The sequence below is a fragment of the Culex pipiens genome, chromosome 3, assembly GCF_016801865.2.
Source record: "Culex pipiens pallens isolate TS chromosome 3, TS_CPP_V2, whole genome shotgun sequence".
In the NCBI taxonomy this organism is placed as follows: Eukaryota; Metazoa; Arthropoda; class Insecta; order Diptera; family Culicidae; genus Culex; species Culex pipiens.
The window spans coordinates 178,142,493-178,157,006 of NC_068939.1; the positions used below are offsets into that span (position 1 = coordinate 178,142,493).

Sequence of the window (14,514 nt, forward strand, 5' to 3'; positions counted from 1 at the left end):
TCCAATTCCAGAATTTCGAATTTTATATACTATGTATTTGAGCAGTTAGAAAGCAAAAAAAAAAACAAAAAAGCAAAAAAGCAAAATAGCAAAAAAAAACAAAAAAGCAAAAAAGCAAAAAAGCAAAAAAGCAAAAAAGCAAAAAAGCAAAAAAGCAAAAAAGCAAAAAAGCAAAAAAGCAAAAAAGCAAAAAAGCAAAAAAGCAAAAAAGCAAAAAAGCAAAAAAGCAAAAAAGCAAAAAAGCAAAAAAGCAAAAAAGCAAAAAAGCAAAAAAGCAAAAAAGCAAAAAAGCAAAAAAGCAAAAGAGCAAAAAAGCAAAAAAGCAAAAAAGCAAAAAAGCAAAAAAGCAAAAAAGCAAAAAAGCAAAAAAGCAAAAAAGCAAAAAAGCAAAAAAGCAAAAAAGCAAATAAGCAAAAAAGCAAAAAAGCAAAAAAGCAAAAAAAACAAAAAAGCAAAAAAGCAAAAAAGCAAAAAAGCAAAAAAGCAAAAAAGCAAAAAAGCAAAAAAGCAAAAAAGCAAAAAAGCAAAAATGCAAAAAAGCAAAAAAAAACAAAAAATCAAAAAAAGCGAAAAAAAAAGATCAAGAAAAAACAGGGAAAAAGATATTTGAGATTTGAATTTAGTTACATACAAATGATAATTAAATTTGTAACCATTTTCAATCAATTCACTAAACTTTCAAGCTAATTTGATTAACTTCATCTTAACAAAATGGTATACACAACCTCATTAAAACCTACTGACCTCAATGTTTTAGATTGTCATGTGGTTGCATCTGCTTCTTCATATGCCTTTGGCATAATTTCAACAAATTATGATCAAAGCTTCGTAATCTCATTTACGATTTTGTTACCCACGAAGTTAATACATCACACACACAAAACACATCCACCCTTGTTCTCATAATCTTATATCCACACTTACACACAAACAAAATCGCACACACACATTCTCCCACACTCCCGCGCCCAAAATCTAATTGAGCCTCGGGACAAATTTTATTAGCTCGTATGCATAATTCATTTGGCGTGAATCAGCGCCAGAGCCCACGACGCTAGCTGATTATCTTTCGAAAAAAGAAGTCTCAGATTTTCCTTGGCGTTTTCCCGCCGCCGAGATTTCGCCGTTTTCATTCGCAGTTTGAACGGAATTTTCGCGTGACTTCCCTGCGCCTCACTACGGGGAACCATAAAGCATTTTATTCTGACGAGTTTTGGGAGGATGGAAGATGGTCCCGCCTTGCCGACATGAGATTTCGCTTCGTGTTCATGTTTTTTTTTTTTTGCGTGGTAACAGCTTCCTACTTCATTCACAAGGGTAGAGGAGGGGGGGGGTCTTTGCTTTTTTTACCATTTACTACTGAGCTTGAAAAACACACAAGGGGAGAGATTTGCTGAAAAATGGTGAGAAAAGTTGGAAGGCGATGAACTTTTGATCCATTTCAAATCATTTTAAATTCTTCATAAAAACTCCGATAAATTCTGATTTTCTGATAGTCTTTCAAAAGTAAGGACTTAATTTCAACAAAAAAAAAAATCAAATTAGAATTAGAATTTCCATATATATTTATATGTGTACATAAAATTTTATGTATATACAACGATCTAAAATTTGCAAAAAATCCATTCCAATTAATTTTAAATTTTAAATAAACATTGGAAACAAAAGCATTCCAATTTTCATAAAATTTTTGGATTGATGATACCCATTGAAATTACTCTAAATGCGTGAAAAATTTTTGCGTAGAATTATTCTGCAAACAGTTGATATTTTCACTTTATTTTATTTTAAGTCAAAACATAACGTACCATGAGTTTAAAAAAAAGTTTAAACTTGATTTTTAAAACATTACACTGTCCCTCTTGAAAGGATCCACACCTCCACGACATCCTCGACCGAGCAGATCTTTGTTCATGTTTCCATCTCGCAGTGCAGTGCTACGACTGGAATAATTTATGAAATCTTTTTTTCCCGCCTGGTGGAAGCTCCAGGACAGACAGTGCCAGGAACTTGGCAGTCTTCATCTTCTTCACAACTCCTCATCCTTCCTTCCCCGCTCAAAGCTTCAGCTCGTGCTGGTCTTTTGCACTGTGTCTACCACAGAAACTGCCAGTTCCTGCCCGACGAGAAGAAGAAGCGTGGCCTGACGGCAAAAAGACGTGCAAACGTTTAATAAAAATCTGAAATTTGAATTTTTATTATTAAAAATTATGACACTGATTACGGTTCTCCCGGGGTTGGATCCAAGGCCGAGACCGAGACACAGTCAGTGTGTGAGCGTTGTCGTCATCGATGAAAGCTGCTCGGCTGGAAAGCGGAAAAAAGAAGCAAAGCTTCACAGACCCCCGGAACTAGCGCAATGTCGAATAATAATGTCCTTACAATGGCAGACCCACCCCTGCGACCGGCACGAGTCTCCATCAGGGATAAGTCCGACCCCTCTTGAATTGGCCACTTTTGAACCACTGCCAGATGTTGTTTTAGCGTGAGGACAAACGATGATTGTGCCAGGCGCTGGGTTGATTGGCTTTCAATCTTGGCAGATGCAGAGACAAAAATAATCTCGGTGATTGTGGCTTCAAGGTTGTTGTTTAGAAATCAGGAACATTTTTCAGTGTGTTTGCTCACGTGGAAAATTAACTTTGCATTATTACATGAAATTTTATGTACACATAGAAATATGTATCCCATTAATATGGAAATCCTACTTGAGTGACATGTCAAGCTCATACCGGCGAAAACAAAAATTGAAAGATATGTTTAACATTCTTTTACCGAGTTATGAATTTTTGAATCAATACTGAATTTTTTCAAAAAATTCGGATTAATAGTCACAAAAAATTGTCAAATTCATTTTTCGATATAAAATAGAATTTGCAAATAAAAAGTACTTAAGTAAAATTTTTATATAGAGCACCGTTCTCAAGTTATAGTCATTTTAGGTAATTTTTTTGAAAATAGTCACAGTTATTCATTTTTGCCTTCCTCACTGAGGTTTTTATTAAAAGCTCATAGACCCCCCTTCATGCATACATATCGACTCAGAATCGAAAACTGAACAAAGTCACTGTGTATGTTACCAATAATGTCACTCAGTTTTCTCGCATTCGACTTGGTTCAGGGTCCCATACTGTGCTATTAAATTGTTTGAAGTTTCGATAAGTAGTTCAAAACTTTTGTATGAAAATGTGTTTACACATAATTTTGGAAGTTGAATAAATGGCAGGAAATCGCACCAAATATCATGATGTTATATGTCTTTTGATAGGTAATCGAAAGACCTTTCCAACGAGCCCAGAACATTGAAAATTTGACGATCTGGCAACCCTGCTTCGAGTTATGACCGCTTAAGTGACATTTATGTACTTTGTTATTCCCGATCTATAAAAAAAATTATGAAATTTGTTTCCAAACCCATCTTATTACCCATTTTTGGTAAAGAGAGAAGAAGGCATCAACCACATAAGTGGATTATGTTAATTTTTGAAATAAGTGTCCATGTTTGGTAACTGTTTGTAAAGCTCAGATAATTCTATATATTTTGCTTTTTTTTATACTTGTCAATCAAATATTATTTTTTGCAATTCCGTCGTGAATCTACTTACTTTTTCTGTCATTCTTCAACGACGAAATAGCCTACTTTTCTGAACCATAAAAACAGAATCGAATAGCAACACTTTTCAAAATAAATGCTGAAAAGTTCTACTTTTCAGCACTCAAATGGGTGCTGAAAAGTTGAACTTTTCAGCACTTGTTTCGAAAAGAAACACTTTTCAACATTTTTTTGATTTAAACGATTTATTGACAAAATACATGAAAATTTGACATAAAATTTCACTCAGTGTGTTTTTTTTAATTGCAAAAAATGTTGTATGGAACTCGTTGCAAAACTTGATTTTTTCAGCACTCTTCGTATTTATCCAACTCGGTGAACCTCGTTGGATAAATGTACGACTCGTGCTGAAAAAATCCTCTTTTTGCAACTTGCATAGCATAGCATAGCATTGGTGTCTACCCGTAGCTGCTACTTCGTTATTGACCAGGACCCCCAAACATTGCTCCGTGGACCACAGATGAAAAGTAGGAACCAATCATCACCCCTTCGCAATTTTCAAAGGTCCCTATCGTGCTGATCAATACCGACGCCGGCCACGACCAGTGGTAAGACACGGGGAAGTGGATGGGAATGTTAGCCGATACTTGAGTGATGGGACCGCCAAATCGACTGCGTCTCCGACAAAATATCACATGAGTTTTGAGGGGTTAGTAAGATGGGTATGAGGTCAGGATTCACTGTGGTAGGTGATGCGACCATGAGCAATTTGTTTATCGGTTGAAATTTTAAAAATCTTAGGCAGCCGGCTGCGGAAAGATACCTATCTAGGGATTTAAATATAGTATTAATTCGACCGCGATTCTCCAGAAATTCTCCGTCGGCGTGCCTTCCGATCAACGGTGATGTAGGAAGGGCTTCATTCATTAAAATTATTTTATATCATAAGCCTTAAAACATATCCGTCGACGTGCCTTCCGATCCTCGATGATATGGACTTAATCCAGCAATACGACTTGCTTGTCTCAAAAAACAAAAATCGGATCGTTTCTATCGAAAACTATATAAAGAGAACAAAAATAAAATTCATCGGCTAACGAACGCGCGAACAAAAAATAAATGAAAAAAGAAGAAGAAGAAATCCAATCACCCCCGGTACACAAATAGCGACACAAAAGAGACGGAAAAAAAACGAAAAAAAAACAGGACTGCGCGTCCACACAGGCACCGCACTACTGATGCCATTATTTAATTATACTGACCAATCACCCCATGCACTCGAACAGCGACATAAAAGAGACGGAAAATAACACGAAAAAACAGGACTGAGCGTCCACACAGGCACCGCACTACTGATCAAAATCCTCTTTTTGCAACTTGTTGCATAAACTGCTATTATACTTATCAAATAAATGTTAATAATTTTTGCATTCTTTACATTACAGCATTTTCTTTGAAAATAGATAGATTTTTTCAATATTAAAATTGAAATAACAAAACAAAGTCTCAGCATTTGAATGAAAAAAGTGTTTCAAAGTGCATTTTTTACCTGCCCAGTTGTTATGCAATCGTTAGTTTCAAAATATCAAAATATTGAAAAGATTTTTTTTCGCCGAAAACAAACTTTTTGGTGTGCTGTAGGGGAACAGCATCTAATTCCAGTGTGCCTCTAATGTTGGCAGGTCTTTGACATTCAATTAAAGCTAATTAAAAGCGTTTTCAACTGGAATCGAGTGATAATTAGCTCAATAAGGAGTGAGCAAGCAGGTTTTTATCAAAAGTTTTGCAAAATTAGTTGTTTAAATAGTGAAAATCACCAAATTGGATGGGGTTAGGAGCGAGTGCTTAACCTGCCAAACATACGAGAATTTCCCCTTCATTGGAATTCCACAAAAAAAAAGAAAATATTTTTATCGAGCCCAGATATGCTAAATATGATTTTAAACGCAGTAAATTGCATTTCTAATTGTTTTGAGTTGGTTAGATTGCTATTTCCATTTAAATTTTGAAGATTTAAGAAAAAAAAAATTGCCTCCTTATTTTTCGAACCGATTTTGAAGAGGGGGGGGAGGCTCTTCGAAAAGAAGGGAGGAGGTGACATAAACTTTGTAAAATATTTGCAACGGCCTTATTACAATTTCAAAAAAATATATAAGAATTGAAATTTAATAACATTTCTATGTTTGGCAAAAAAAATAATATTTTTTTTATATCAACGTCTTAATGAATTAAGAAACTCTGTTCTAAGCTAACTAAAAACTATCGAATCACCAAAAGCTTGTAAGCACTTCAAAATAATCTGACAAGAAGAGTTGTAATGGCATTATGATCTAATCGTGTCGCTCTTAATTTAATTATGAACCTTTATGAAATCGTGTCATTATAGTATTTGAGCAATTCTTTGAGATTTCGGTCATTCTATTATTTTTGAATTTTTTGTAGTCCGGCTGAAACTTTTTTGGTACCTTCGGTATGCCCAAAGAAGCCATTTTCCATCATTAATTTGTCCATATAAATTTCCATACAAATTCGGCAGCTGGCCATACAACAATGATGTATGAAAATTAAAAAATCTGTATCTTTTGATGGAATTTTTGTCTTCGGCAAAGTTGTAGGTATGGATAAGGACTACTCTGAAAAAAATGATACACGGTAAAAAAAAGATTCGTGATTTTTAATTTAACTTTTTCTTACTAAAACTTGATTTGCAAAAAAAAACACAATTTTAATATTTTTTATTTTTTGATATGTTTTAGGGGACGTAAAATGCAAACTTTTCAGGAATTTCCAGGTTGTGAAAAAATCTTTGACCGAGTCATGAATTTTCTAATCAATTCTGATTTTTGATTTTTGAATTTTTATACATCATTTTTGTATGGCAATTTATATGGACAAACTAATGATGCAAAATGGCTTCTTTGGGCACCAAAAAAGTTTCAGCCTGATTAAAAATACAAAAATTAAAATTCAAGAAAAAGAGCGATTTCGTAGAGAACTGCTCATTTATAACTTCGACGTCGTCGTGCTATCTTGTCGCATCCGCCATTTCGACGTTCCGAGAAAAACGTGTTTTAATGTTTTACCTTGAATATACAAAAACGAGAGCACGCAGTGTAAACAATAACAAACACGTTTTGTTTGGCTGACCATTCTGTGCATTGTCCCAAAGTTTGGTTGAAGTTGGTTGCTGGAGTCCCGAGTTATAATTACAAATGTTTACGGTAGTCTAGCTTGTACGTGCGACAAACGCATCCTGACTTTCCTGGCCTGAAATCCCTTTGGCCTTTTGTCGCACTTACATCAATTTTCATGGAGTGACAAGATAGCACGACAAGATTGAAACTACTTTCATATGTAAAGTGACAAAAATGCACGGAGTTTTTTCGGTTTTTGTTGAATATCTCAGGATTGAAATCGAATTTTGGGGATCTGTGAAGGTCAAAAGGTGAGGCATTGTGAGCTGCACAATATGGCGTTCTTAACTCAATTTGGCCCAAAATGCACGTACGACAATTTAGCACGATGGCAACGACTTGAAACAAGAAAAATTCTCCAGGATATTATTGAATTTCTATTCTCGCATGAACTGCACTCTACCAAGCCAACTAGCATAAACATAATCGCGGGCGCAAAGTCGACCGGACTTGTTCCCACCAGAACAGTGCACAGCTCCTCCGGTTTCGCATTGCTGATATAATTATGAGCAGTAAAACGATCACCTGCGCTGCCATAACTCAGCGAAAAGCACAACAACTCTTGGGAGCACAACAGAAAAAAACGACGTTCTGTGTGTGTTTGTGCATGTTACCTCTTTTTTTGCCGCGGACTTTCTTGCCTTTTATGGCTTCCTGGGAAAATCCACCACGTGGTGGCCGAGAGGCGGGGAAACGAAAACGATGCTATCAAAGTCGGGGTAAATATGGCCATAAATTTCATCAACAATTTATTCTCCTCTCTCTCTCTCTCTCTCTCTCTCTCTCGTCCAAACTGGTGTGTATCGTCCTCCTCGATGTGGTGAGAAAAAAAGGGGTGCAAAGTGGGGCTGAGAGAGCTTTCAGACTGTGTGGTCGCTTTTCCATCCCCTTCAAAGCACACGAATTTCCTCCACACAGCACTGCCGACGGGGCGGGATGTGGCGAGTTTCCTACAGAAATCGTATATCGCCCGTATTTTATTACTGCCACGGCTGCTGCTGGCTGGTTGGCAGGGCGGAAAAGCTTCCCTTTTTGCCTCCTTCACATCAGTAGTGCAATTCTCGACAATTTCCCACAACATAAACATACATTCGGTGCACATACATAAACACGTGCGGGTTTCGGGTTGTTTTGGGAAAGTTTTTTTTTTCAGCATGGAGTGTGTTTTATTTTTGTTAGTATTTTTCGGGTAGAGGATAAGCAGTGTCGGAATTTGTATGGCTATTTATGGAGAATAAATTCAAAGTTAAACATGAAAACGCTTTTTAGTAAGCACAAATGAAAGTTGGAATGTTTTAAAAACATTATCAGCATGTTTTTTTTGTAAATCCAATAATTATACTGGTTCTTTACTAAATGGTCATTATTGTATTTTAACATAACAGTATTTTTGTTTTTATTTAAGAATTATTTAAATTGATGTTTTTCAAAGATTCTGTCAACTCTCCTTCCAAAATTGGTCCAAAATATAAGAGGCAATTTTTTTTCAAAATTAAAACTTCAAAATTTGAATTGAAATGGATGTCTTATATACTGAAAACAATCAAAAATGCAGTTTTCTTCATTGATTAACCTAATAGGCATGTTTGGACTAGTTTGAAAATATTTTGAATTTTTATCATTCATCATTTTATTTGAGATAATAACGACAAATCAAACCCAAGATATGCTAAAAAAAATATCTGAAAATTTGTAAAGAAATATTTAGTAAGGCATTTGAAAATGGAAAAGGTTACTAACCAAAAACTATTATGGTGTCGTTGATTTCTATTTTGACGTTGTGAAAAAGAAAGTAAAAATAATTTTTTTTTGTACCTAAATCGAAAATCTAAAGTTTCTTTTGAACCTTAATAAGGCCGTTGCAATTATTTTTCAAAGTTTATGTCGCCCCCTCCTTCTAAATTGGTCCGAAAAATCAGGGGGCCAAAAATTATTTTTTTCAAAAATCTTCAAAATTTTAATGAAAAAAAAAAGAAAGCAAATCAACTTAAAACAATCTAAAACGCATTTTTCTGCATTGATAATCATATTTAGAACATTTGCATTTATAATCATATAAAGCACCGCGAAAAAAAAATGCATTTTCAAACACTTTGTTCATTCAAATGATGAAACCATGGGTCGTAAATTCAAAGTTTAAATTTTCATATTCCCCCCCCCCCCCCCACGACTTAGGTCAGAATCGAGGGACATAAACTTCAAACAATATTTGCAACGACCTAAACTAAACAACAAAAAAAAAACATAAAACATAAAACATAAAACATAAAACATAAAACATAAAACATAAAACATAAAACATAAAACATAAAACATAAAACATAAAACATAAAACATAAAACATAAAACATAAAACATAAAACATAAAACATAAAACATAAAACATAAAACATAAAACATAAAACATAAAACATAAAACATAAAACATAAAACATAAAACATAAAACATAAAACATAAAACATAAAACATAAAACATAAAACATAAAACATAAAACATAAAACATAAAACATAAAACATAAAACATAAAACATAAAACATAAAACATAAAACATAAAACATAAAACATAAAACATAAAACATAAAACATAAAACATAAAACATAAAACATAAAACATAAAACATAAAACATAAAACATAAAACATAAAACATAAAACATAAAACATAAAACATAAAACATAAAACATAAAACATAAAACATAAAACATAAAACATAAAACATAAAACATAAAACATAAAACATAAAACATAAAACATAAAACATAAAACATAAAACATAAAACATAAAACATAAAACATAAAACATAAAACATAAAACATAAAACATAAAACATAAAACATAAAACATAAAACATAAAACATAAAACATAAAACATAAAACATAAAACATAAAACATAAAACATAAAACATAAAACATAAAACATAAAACATAAAACATAAAACATAAAACATAAAACATAAAACATAAAACATAAAACATAAAACATAAAACATAAAACATAAAACATAAAACATAAAACATAAAACATAAAACATAAAACATAAAACATAAAACATAAAACATAAAACATAAAACATAAAACATAAAACATAAAACATAAAACATAAAACATAAAACATAAAACATAAAACATAAAACATAAAACATAAAACATAAAACATAAAACATAAAACATAAAACATAAAACATAAAACATAAAACATAAAACATAAAACATAAAACATAAAACATAAAACATAAAACATAAAACATAAAACATAAAACATAAAACATAAAACATAAAACATAAAACATAAAACATAAAACATAAAACATAAAACATAAAACATAAAACATAAAACATAAAACATAAAACATAAAACATAAAACATAAAACATAAAACATAAAACATAAAACATAAAACATAAAACATAAAACATAAAACATAAAACATAAAACATAAAACATAAAACATGTTGTTGTTATTGAAAATGTTGTAATGTATTTTTCAAATCTTCATTGACCCAGAAGGGTAATTTTTTCGTTTAGAACATATTTTTTAATTTTAAAATTATGTGTTTTTTTTCTAACTTTGCAGGGTTAATTTTTTAAGTTTAATTATATTCTACCTGGTTGTAGACAATGACAAAAATTTTGATTTATAAACATAAGGGATTGCGGTTTTTTGCGTGGAAATCCCTAACCATCACGAGTTTTAGCGATTTAACGAAAAAAGTTTTGAAACGTTATTTTTGCGTTTCTCTTTGTTTTGTCGTTCGTGTCTGTCGGGGGCGACCGGGAACTGCCATAATCAACGACGACCCACTTTTTCATGGCTTTTTTTTTTCGTAAAATCGCGATATCTCGTGATGAATACAAGCAAAATGTTAATGTTCACATATCAAATTTTTGGTCATTGGCTGGTGGTTGTAGAAACTTCCCGGGCAGACGGTAATAACAAAATTCATGCCATTTCAAAAACAAATACTTTTAAAATAACAAAAAGTGTTATGAAATTTTCCTGCAAAATCTATGTTTGCATAAGAGTTTAATAACAGTTTATGTTATCATAACAAAATTTGTTATTGGTCTGATATTGGTTGAAAGCCAAAACAACTCAAGAATAACATTTTTTGTTATGGAAGAATACCTCCAACTGTTATTGGGATGATCGGATTAGTTGTTAAAATAACAAAAAATAATAACAAAGATTTGTTCCAAAAATAACTAAAAATGTTATTTGTTTGTTATCACAATAACGATCCAATAACAAAAAAATCATAACGACGAATAACAAATCTTGTTATAAATAACATAAAATGTTATTGGCCTCCCGGGCAGAAAGTTGCATCTTGGAAAAATCTACCCATGTTCGTAAAAACACGAACAAGTCAAGTTCACCCCAGGGTATGGTTAAGAGATAACCGAACATGGCCACGAACATAAATTGTTCGAGGCGTATCTGCGAAAAATCTTGTTGAGTTCATTTGACCAACAATGCCACATCAAGTTGAGTTTATAGTAGCAAACAACTGAAATCTTTCAAAAATCATATCAAGTTCATAAAGTAGATTTTGATCCCAAAAATAATTTTATTGGTTTTTAATGCACCCCGCCATAATTCAGACCCCCCCCCCTTCTTCATCTTCACAAATATGAGTAATATTGCAGGAATATACGCACTTACATCAAAACAAGATTTTTCAAAGTTGAAAAATTATTTTACTTTAAAAACTCATTAAAAAATTATGGAGAAAGCGTTGAATCGCCATAATGTCACAAAAATTTTCCAAATCACGAAAAATCCAAAGTTTGTTAGGGATATTATTTTAGGAACAAACTGACGTTTTTTTAAAAATCGGACGAAAATTTCCTGTAATTTCGACGAATTTTCCGAAATTTCGGTTCAAAGCAAAAATAAGCATCAACATATTTTATCATGTTTCCAAATTCCCAAAAAATTTCTAAGTCCCATTTTTTTTCGGTTTCCTCATCTCGAAAAATTTCTAAGTGTTGAAAATATTTTACTAGCCGAAAGCCAAAATTTTTCTAAGTCCAAAAAATCAAATAAATTCTACCAAAAATCTTGTCGTGATACGGATCCCGTAAATTTTCTAAGTGCCGGAACGATTTTTGTAGGGGGTATATCAATAATTATTAAAAACCGACTTTCGAATTTCAAAATTTAAATGAAGACGTTTTGTTAGGGACATTATTTTAGGAACAAACTGATGTTTTTTTAAAAATCGGACGAAAATTTCCTGTAATTTCGTCGATTTTTACGAAATTTTGGTTCAAAGCAAAAATAAACATCAAAATAATTCATCATGTTGCCAAACTCCCAAAAATTTTCTAAGTCCCAAAAAATGCTTTTTCTGTAAAAGTAAAGAACTTAAAAATATACGCAAAAATGTCAAAGTCCAGCATAAATAAAATCAAACTTTAAAATATCAGCTCATGAACATTATTCTAAGTGTCGGAAATTGAAAATTATGTCAGTGACTGCTAATTTTTCTAAGTCCAGCATAAATTTGAAATAAAGTCAAAATAATTATTTCATGATGTTCGAGTAAAATTTTGGAAAAAATAAAATTTTCGAAATTTTTGCTTAGTCCAAAAAAACTACCACTAACACCTCAATATCAACTGTAGATATTGCAGTATGATCAAGGAATATACTTTCCATGATACGCAGTCGGTTTCAAAAGTCGTCATATCTCGAGGAGTTTACAGCAAGATGCGAATAAACAAGCCAAGATAGTTCGAAGTTATCGCCACCAACTCACTTTCCGCCCGGGCTAATATTTCAAATATCAAAAAATGTTATTCCCAAGTTATTTCCGTCTGCTCGGGTTTGTAAATTATTATCGCACTCTAAAAACTAACCCTGCTAAGTTAGAAAAAAACACGAAATTTTATAATAAAATATTTTGTTCTAAATGAAAAAATGACCGTTCTGAGTTAATTTTGATATGAAAAGTACATTAAATTTCCCATAAAGTCACATGTTTCAACATTTTATTATGTTGAGTAACGAAAAATGGCAGAAAAATAATAATTTATTTTAAACTTTCATAATCATCTCCACCTAAACACAAGTTTGGATACTACTGTCCTAGAAAGGTCGTCAGACCCCCCAACGCCTTCCTAAGCCAAAGGATTTGGGCTTCCGCGAACGGCGTTTGATTTTTCAAGCATCTTGCCCTAACGGAACTTGGTAATAGGATTTGCTTGGGTGAAGCGGCTTTCCGCATTTTTTGGCTAGACCTAAAAGGATTTTATGTTTGCAGCGAAAGGGGCTTGTATTAGCGGACGCTGAGTTTAAGGTCGGATGAAATTTAATCAGATTTTGTTTAAATATTTATAATTAATTAATAAATCGGTTTTCAAAGCTTGAATTTTTTATGAGTTTTAGTAGAGAAAAAGCTTCGAGCTTCAACTCATTAAATATTCCGCAATAAGTTTTGGCAAACATTGTATCATTCAGTTAAGCTTCACAACCCTCGATAGTTTGTATCAAGATGTTGCAATTGACTGTGATACACTCTTGAGAACATTCAACTCGATGCTACTGCGGTAGATGAGTTACGACTGTCATCACTGTCTGTGGTTATTTTTGATGCTCGTCCTCCATTTCACGTATCCACCGAAACCCCCTTGATAACCCCATATCGACGTGTGGGTGTGTGTGTCACACCACATCATAAAAAAAGAACTCAATCCTCTTCGCTTTCATGTGAACGTGTGTGTGTGTGTGTGTGCGTCTGTTTATGTGGTCATGAGACAATAACATCATCCCCCAACCCTCCAACCCTCCCAGCAGACGACCCCAATCCGTCCGACCGACCACGTTTTGTAGCTTTTCATCGTCGGGCACGCTTTTGTTGCATTATTTATGAAAAGGATAATGACTTTGATTCAATGTGTATCATCACCATATGGGGAAGGGATGGTCTTCACTGGGGGCTGGTAGAATGGGGTGTAAGCTGGCAGAGCATAAAGCTTTCAAAGCTACCCTTGTGGGATAATTTACTGTTTTTACGAAGAAGAGCTTGGAGTTGCCATCAATTATACTTGGAATGTTCTACTTTTAAAAAAATTTCAGATCAGAATTTAAATTGCCATTTTCACATCAAAATTTACAAAAGTGGCTGTGTTGATTTTTAGTAAATAAATTCAGTTTGATCAGAAAATTAAACAAAGAAGTTAACCGATGTTTCGAACTCTTAAGGTGAATCCCTCCCGATATTTTTCAACATTGTTCGTTTGCGTATTCTCAGCACAGCAAACGGGCACCATCATCGCAACCGCCACCACCACTGTCATCGTCGTCAACGTCCGGATGTCCTTTCCAGCTCCAGCTTCATCCAGCCAGGATGAGCTGGCTGTTGACGTTGATGTTCATTATATCCCGGGGGCAGATAATAAATTCAATTAATTGAACGCATCCTGACTTGGGGATGTGCCCTTAACCTCACCGCCCCCCACACCATAAATACCGCTCTTTTTTTAGCCTTATCAAAAGGCAAACAAAAAATAACAGATTCCCGGGGAACGTAACAAACAAAAAAAAATTGGGAAGATAACATCACGTCGCTGGCGGGGCGTCCCCGGCATCGTGTCATCTTTGGGAGAGGAAATGTTTATGAAAGCAAAAAGGCACTTATTAGGCGCACTTTATTGGGTGACTGGAGGATATTTCATTAGCTGGGAAAGATGAGCTTTGTTGGGAAGGGAGAGGGTTTTTATGTAAGGGCTTCAGTTTTCATCAATGATATTATGACA

The 14,514-nt window shown here is 33.3% G+C and overlaps 1 protein-coding gene across 2 annotated transcripts in view; it reads left to right on the forward strand.

Annotated features, from left to right (window-relative positions):
• The window catches only part of LOC120432344 (dipeptidase 1), a 437,109-nt gene that overhangs the window by 243,480 nt on the left and 179,115 nt on the right, over positions 1–14,514 (forward strand). The gene's annotated exons all lie outside the window — the stretch shown is intronic.